General features: G+C 41.3%; 1 pseudogene; it reads left to right on the top strand.

Annotated features, from left to right (window-relative positions):
• LOC124690704 lies at positions 1 to 4705 on the top strand (annotated as a pseudogene).
• Positions 4706 to 8613: the final 3908 nt, after the last annotated feature.

The following is an 8613-nucleotide window of genomic DNA, read 5'->3' as shown; positions in this document are numbered from 1 at the left end:
CTTGCCGTGGCATCTCCGTCTCCCTCCCCTCCGTCGCGGCCGGCCGCGCGCCACCGTCTCCGCCACCACCCACAGGCCCGATTCCGGGTTGCCCGTCCTCCCATAGCACCACCATCCCCTCCTCCTCGACACACGCCCAACTCCGCGGCCTATCGTCCCGGGGACCGCCAATTCCTCCCCCCATTTGCTCCGGAAGCTACCCGAGATGCACCATGCGATGCGGCTGCGTTGCCTCCTCCAGCATCCGCCGCTCTGGTGCAAGTGCAGCTCCCTAGGAATCTCCACGAGTGGAGGCGGTTGCTTCGTCCGCAGGTTCAGCGCGGTCGGTGCGCCGAGGCCGTGCGATGCGGGGCGGCGGCTGTGCCGGTTCTACGGCTCCAAGGGCGGCGTAGGCAGCGCCGAGGCCAGAGGCGGCGGGCCAGCGGAGGCTGCGGCGGGTAGCAGCGGCCGGTGCATCGAGCAGGAGCACGCGCGCCTCGGGGAGAGGGACCAGCAGGAGTGGCTGAGCGGCGAGAGGTTCATCAGCGACTGCAAGAGGCGCGAGTCGCCGTTCCTCACCCGGCGGGAGAGGTTCCGCATCGAGTTCCTGCGCCGCGTCGTGCCGTGGGAGAAGGGGAACCTCACGTGGCAGAATTTCCCCTACTATGTCAAGTGAGACGCCGCACACACCATCTGTTCGATGTTTTGTTTGAACCAAGCTAATATGAGTGTGCTAAGATTAATGTGTTTTTTGGTGCTTTGGATTGCAAGTGAGAATGCAAGACAGCTGCTGAGGGAGTGCACCGCGTCCCACCTGCGGCACAAGGGCATCACATCTGAATATGGCTCTCGGCTGCCATCCTCTGGAGGAAGAATACTGCTCCAGAGCTTGCCAGGTATTAATCGATAAGGAGGAAAATGCTTAGAGATGTAAACTCTCCAATTCTGATATTTGTTCAATGTAGGAACTGAGCTCTACAGAGAGAGATTGGTAAGAGCTCTTGCACATGAGTTGCGGGTGCCACTACTAGTTCTGGACAGCAGTGTCCTAGCTCCATATGTAAGATGCTGAACCCTTACATACACAATGTAAAGCGGTAGCTGCAAACCTAATAAATCCTAACTTGTTAGGATTTTGGGGAAGATTATTCAGAAAGCGAGGAAGAAGATGAGCATGGCGAGTCAGAGGATGAAGGTTCGGAGTCTGAGATGGAAGATGAAGGTGATGATGATTGGACAAGCAGCAATGAAGCTAAATCAGGGGAAAGTGATGACGAGGATGCTCTGAAATCTGTTGAAGAACTCAAAAAATCTATGGATGACCTCAAGAAGTTGGTCCCATGTACTCTTGAGGAATTTGCCAAGGTGATATATTATATTGAGATGTTTGACTGTACCAACCAATAAATGCTTGCTTCCATGTAGGTTTCATGATTAGTTGTTCAAAGAAAATTATCTTGTACACTTTGTATCTTGTTTCTTTTAATGTCAGCAAAGAAGACAACATCTGACAATAGACAGTCTCGAGGAAAGTAAGAGTGTTATCCTCAATAAAATACCATTGGTCGTTACTAGAACTTCATGCATACAAATGTTTCAAAAATCTGCTGTTAATTTTGGATTGGTGCTTGAACTTTCACCAACCTGAATTTGCAATCTTACTTTGCCTTTCAGAAGCATCGAAGTATGATAAGAAATTAGTTGTACTCTCTAGTATGTTCCCTCAATGTTGCTTTCTTATTTTTACATGTGTTTGTAGTTCATAATGATTTGCATTTGCTTGTGCTTCTAGAGAGTCGTTGGTGAAGAGGAAGGTACGTCATCAGAATCCTCTGAAACTGCCAAGTCATCAGAAGAAGAGAAAAGACCTTTCCAAAGGGGTAATGTTATCTTTTATTTTATCTTGATCTTTTCTCTGGTATGCTGACACCAAACCAAATTAAAATTTATTTCTGGACTATCATCTGGGCCCATAGAAATGTTTTCTAAATTTGGTCAGTTACATTACATGTAAATATGGGTGGTATCTTTTTATCTCCGTTATGCTGATACTACATAAGATTAAACATTTTCCCCGAATTACCTGATAAGGACAAACCTAGTGGATTACTTAGGAATGTGCATACTATCTGAGGTTCTGATGATCTATGACTAAACATCTTGTTCGCTCTCTTAATGCCCATGGTTCTTACGATTTCTTCAGTTCTACGGAGTTAGATTAGGACTTTTAGGTGGAATGCCTGTTAATTTTATCAAGTCCGAGTCCCAGGCCTCAGCTGCGTTCTGCTGATATTTCTGTGTGCTAACATGAGCTCAAGATTGGCCATTTTATGCATCTATATAAAAACGAAGCTGCAGCCTCCTTTAGCCTATACCTCTGCATGATGGCCTGATAACAAATTTGAGACAAACCTCTTTATTGACTCCATTGTGCATGTAGCTGCACCAACTCTGGAATTCAATGTACTTCAGTAAAGAAACCACTCTGAAGTTAAATTAGAAATATATGCTGCATTGTAATAACTCTGATATTGTGACGCAGAAGTTTCAGCTGAATGTTGTTCCTTTTTCATACTTGTTTTCAGGAGATAAAGTCAAGTATGTTGGTTCCTCAGCAGTTGTTGAAGCAGATCAGAGGTGATTGTTGGATACTGATTCTCTTCCGCTCAATTTGCTTTTCATGATAATGTTCCATGCTCATTGGTTAGCGCCATGATTTCACCCTTTTATCTCCGTTCTCTTATTCTGAAGTCCTAACAAATAGCAGGATGTTCCTCTTAGAGATATACATGGTTAAATCAAATGTAGGCAGTTAGGCACCATATGTGAGCATTCCATATGCCTATAAAATTACAATATTATACATTACATGATTTTTTTATTCGAGAAAACGCAGAACTTTTGTGTTTCATTTCATGAAGTGGTAGAATTTTGAGTTACAATCCTCCTAGGAGGCATGGGATAACATATTGGAGAAACACTAGTGAATGTCCCAGGTCCTTGACAGGACTACCAGTAGGCCAGTGGCGCTGGCTCTAGCCCATAGCGCTGCCTCGTATGTGATCCTCGCAACAAGGGTGCTAAACTGCTAGCCAAAGGGCGGGCTGTGTTGAAGATGGAGTCATTGTGGTACTTCCGGATCATCCATGGTGTGAGGAGAGTCACGGAGGCGAATCCCTGTGTGGTGTAAACATTACGTGATTTGTGTGCATGTGCATAATTATGTGTGTGTTTCTGTGCGGGTGCCAGGGGGAAGCACACGTGTGCATCTACTCATGTTTTGTATGAGTCCATGTGTGGTGTACACAAGCACATGATGGGCTGGCTTGGGTTTATTTTTTGGGGAGTGGATGGATTTGTGTAAGCAATAGGCCATCTACACGTATGTTAGCATAACAGTATTATTGTCCACTAGTATATCCGTGAAATTGGAAAATATTGTTATCCAGGTTTCAGGAGTCCGTGTTGTCTGTTATTATAATGGATGCCAAAAATTACACCAGTTTTTATTTTCCTATGATGGTTCCCTTCTGAATTGAGCTTCATCACATTACCACTGATATGTACCATATATGCATACACAGGATCATTTTGGGGAAATTACCTACTCAAGATGGCTCGAGAAATGCCTATACTTTTATTAGTGGCAGGTGGGTGGGTATACCTTTCTCTCGTGGAACAGGATAAAATGATTTTGGTTTTTGGTAGTTATGAGACCCCAAGGCAACATATATTATGAATTTTACTGTTTCGTTTTTCTTGTTATTATTGCTGTAATCCATTCACGTTAAGTGTGTTGTGATTTTTTTTTGTCTTGTAGTTACTTAGTCATATCGGTACTCTTTCTGTCTTCTGTGTCCTATTTTTCTATAATAGGCCAGTTAGGGTTCTTCACCTTTAGCATTTCTTACCATATATCCCTAAATATACATAAATGGAATCTGCATTTTCTATTACTGCTATGTCTGTACACATGTTTCTCCCAAATTATGAGTAAGAGTAACCCTTCTAACTGTACATATTACAGGACTTTATCAAATGGGCAGCGTGGAGAGGTATATGAGACCAACGGGGATCAAGTAGCTGTCATATTTGAACCTCCTGCACAAAAGCTCCATGATGGTGACGAAACTAGCAAGGAGGAAGATGCAAACAGCCCATCTATTTACTGGGTTGATGGTACAACCCTACTCCGTTTCACCAACAGTTAGATATGATTATTCAAGGCACCTTCATCTCACATTCTCTTACTTTAGCTCAAGATATTGCACATGACCATGATATTGAGTCAGAAGATTGGCATATAGCAATTGAAGCACTTTGTGAGGTGATTTGTCAAAATATTTTTTGCCACATATATGTTTTCTTTCACTTTCAGAAACTTTCTGCATTTTGCGCGTATGAGACCTAGCCCTTAATTAGAATGTTGCACTCTAATATTGACATTTGTTTCCAGTCTCATTTGATACATTTACCTGCTCACTTGTGATTTTTTAACAGGTTCTTCCTTCGCTAGAACCAGTCATTGTCTACTTTCCAGACAGCTCCCAGTGGTTATCTAGAGCAGTTCCAAAATCAAATCGCGGGGAGTTTCTTCAAAGGGTAGACGAAATGTTTGACCAACTCATCTGGACCAGTAGTAATGATATGTGGCGAGAACATACCGGCAGCAGTACCCAAGGACAAAGACAAGGAACCGATAAGCTCTAGAATTCTTGTCGCTTAAATTTAACTGATAAAACATTTTCTGTACTCATTTCTGGTTTGGACACATACAGCCGACACTGATGTTTCAGAATCTCTCTCGCCTGTCTTCACTGGTAATTTATCGATATTTTAGTATTCGTACATGCTTATTTTCTCTTAGCTTTTTTTGGAATAGAAACATAACCTCTTCTCTCTAATGCTCACCGGGAGTGGTGTTTTGGCTCTTGGGTGCATATGCTCCCTTTAGTTTGAACTGTAACTTTGATACATTTTGAAATGTCAAAAAATTCCAAACGAAAAATTCACGTGTACATCTTGACATGCTAAATACGCACAGTGTCTTTCCAAAATCAACTTGTAGTTTGAGCTGTGTAAAAAAGACAATTTAGTGCTAAAAATAAGGCATTTTGTGAGACTTGTTCTGTCTTTTTTTACATCGATCACAAAAAATATCGGTTTTTCGCGAAATTGTACATGCGAAATTTTTTGTTAATTTTTTTTGACAATTAGAAATATGTTTTTTGGGTGGAGAGAGCATATGCACACAAGAGCCGAATTGAATTTCCGCTTCTCTCAGCTTTTTATGCCCTCGTTCAATATACACTCCCTATATGAAAAGACACAAGCATGTAATATTGTTTCCTTCCTGCATCGCACTACACAATTTCCTATAAACATGTTTGTTTTTTACAAATAATTCTATACCAAATGTTAACTGTATTTTAATGTAGTGCAAGCAATCACAAAATAACTTATTTATTTGATGACGTCAGGTGCTAGAATTGCCGGCACTTTCTTGCCGACACTTCTCAAAATGTGCCTATATTTGTATTATTTGCCGGCATTTTTTGGGTCGGTGCCAGTAATTCCCATCGATTTCTCGACATTTTTCATAATGTGTCGGTAATACCTATTTTACCGGCAGTTTATCGAGTGCCTCCAATTATTTTCGTGGCATTTCTTAAAAAGTGTCGGTAATGCTCAGTATTACCGGCACTTTATCGATATGCCTCCAGTTGTTTTCGTGGCAAATCTTCAAAAGTGCCGGCAATGCTCCGGCACTATCGATATGCCTCCAGTTGTTTTTGTGGCATATCTTCAAAAGTGCCGGCACTTTATCAATATGCCTCCAGTTTCTTTAGTGGCATTTCTCCATTAGTGCCGGCAATGCTCATTACAGGCATATAGGTAAGTGCCGGCAATTTCTTTCGCTGGCATTTCTTAAAAAGTGCCGGCAATGCACAATTCTTTCCATGAAATACATGCATCACAAGCATAACAGTAACATGCATTACATACAAAAGCCACATATACCTAATTATATACATATTACAGTCCATATATAATAATGCCCACTGGTAGGCATCAAAAGCAGTTCAGCACTTACAGGTCCACATACTTCAGCACTTAGTTAACTAACAGTCCATAACTTTAGCACTTAGATAACTAAAAGTTCTTAGATAACTAACTGGATGACTCAGGGAAGTTGAGCACTTACTCTGACTGATGACTCAGATGAATCAGACATAGATGAATCAGACATCAGAGTCATCAGGTACACTATGGATCATCAGACCAAGCTTACCTTCCGTGTAAACTAAGAATTCAAAGATGCAGATGGCTCCTTCTTTGATCTCATAAGTCTTCATAGCCTTTGACCATCCAGTTGCTATGATTGCATTCTTGGCCTTTCTCTTTGCCATCTTCATGGTCACATTAAAGCATGCATCACTGTCTGTGTACTCTAGAGCAACAGTAACAACATTCCCTGGAGCATGGTCAATGAACCTTTTCAGGTACTGGCCAGTGAACTTCTTTCCAATATCCTGTCAACCATACAATGTATACAATCAGTTCCAATCAGCAACAGTAATAGCATTGTTATAGTAAGGATCAAGGAAGGTTAGGTTTTGTATTTTTACCGGCTTGCATTTATTTTTTACCATCGCCGATTTGGTCATCTCCGTAGACATAGTACTCAAATTCCTCCTTTGGAAAGTTGTTGCAGTGCTCATTAAGGAAATTGACTTGACCTTGTGTCAAACATGTCATTTCCAAACATGCAGTGCTCATCAAAATCATGCTTCCCACTTACCAGTGGCCCTAGTTGTAACAAACAGATATGTCATTGTTAAGTAATGGAAGCCTACATTAGTAAAAGTAAATAAATAACCACATTGATGTTAACCAACATTGATGTTAACCTACACTAGACTAGAGATGATGTTAACCAATAGGAGAAAGAAGGAATCAAATGCATGTTCATACCTCTGAAGACCCCAAAGAAATAACAGTCACATTCACACCTCTGAAGACCCCAAAGAAATGACAGTCACATTCAGTGTGTGAATGTGACTTTCATTTCTTTGGGGTCTTCAGAGGTATGAACATGCATTTGATTCCTTCTTCCTCCTGTTGGTTAACATCATCTCTAGTCTAGTGTGGGTTAACATCAATGTTGGTTAACATCAATGTGGTTATTTATTTACTTTTACTAATGTAGGCTTCCATTACTTAACAATGACATATCTGTTTGTTACAACTAGGGCCACTGGTAAGTGGAAAGCATGATTTTGATGAGCACTGCATGTTTGGAAATGACATGTTTGACACAAGGTCAAGTCAATTTCCTTAATGAGCACTGCAACAACTTTCCAAAGGAGGAATTTGAGTACTATGTCTACAGGATGACCAAATCAGCAGTGGTAAAAAATAAATGCAAGCTGGTAAAAATACAAAACCTAACCTTCCTTGATCCTTACTATAACAATGCTATTACTGTTGCTGATTGGAACTGATTGTATACATTGTATTGACATGATATTGGAAAGAAGTTCACTGGCCAGTATCTGAAAAGGTTCATTGCATGATGTTGTTACTGTTGCTCTAGAGTACACAGACAGCGATGCATGCTTTAATGTGACCATGAAGATGGCAAAGGGAAAGGCCAAGAATGCAATCATAGCAACTGGATGGTCAAAGGCTATGAAGACTTATGAGATCAAAGAAGGAGCCATCTGCATCTTTGAATTGTTCGTTTACATGGAAGGTAAGCTTGGTCTGATGATCCATAGTGTACCTGATAACTCTGATTCTGAGATGTCTGAGTCATCAGAGTAAGTGCTCAACTTCCCCGAGTCATCCAGTTAGTTATCTAAGAACTTTTAGTTATCTAAGTGCTGAAGTTATGAACTATTAGTTATCTAAGTGCTAAAGTTATGGACTGTTAGTTAACTAAGTGCTGAAGTATGTGGACCTCTAAGTGCTGAACTGCTTTTGATGTTTTGATGCCTACCAGTGGGCATTATTATAAATGGACTGTAATATGTATATAATTAGGTATATGTGGCTTTTGTATGTAATGCATGTTATTGTTATGCCTGTAATGCATGTTATGCATGTATTTCATGGAAAGAATTGTGCATTGCCGGTACTTTTTAAGAAATGCCAGCGAAAAAAATTGCCGGCACTTACCTATATGCCTGTAATGAGCATTCCCGGCACTAATGGAGAAATGCCACTAAAGAAACTGGAGGCGTATCGATAAAGTGCCGGTAATACTGAGCATTGCCGGCACTTTTGAAGATATGCCACGAAAACAACTGGAGGCATATCGATAAAGTGCTGGTAATAGTGAGCATTGCCGGCACTTTTGAAGATTTGCCACGAAAACAACTGGAGGCATATCGATAAAGTGCCGGTAATACTGAGCATTGCCGGCACTTTTTAAGAAATGCCACGAAAACAACTTGAGGCACTCGATAAACTGCCGGTAAAAATAGGTATTACCGACACATTTTGAAAAATGCCGAGAAATCGATGGGAATTACTGGCACCGACCCAAAAAATGCCGGCAAATAATACAAATACAGGCACATTTGGGAAGTGCCGGCAAGAAAGTGTCGGCAATCCCATTCTTCATCCGAG

This window comes from Lolium rigidum, chromosome 2 (genome assembly GCF_022539505.1).
Source record: "Lolium rigidum isolate FL_2022 chromosome 2, APGP_CSIRO_Lrig_0.1, whole genome shotgun sequence".
Classification (NCBI taxonomy): Eukaryota; Viridiplantae; Streptophyta; class Magnoliopsida; order Poales; family Poaceae; genus Lolium; species Lolium rigidum.
Note: the sequence above shows the minus strand (reverse complement) of the source record. Positions and strands in the feature narration are given on the sequence as shown.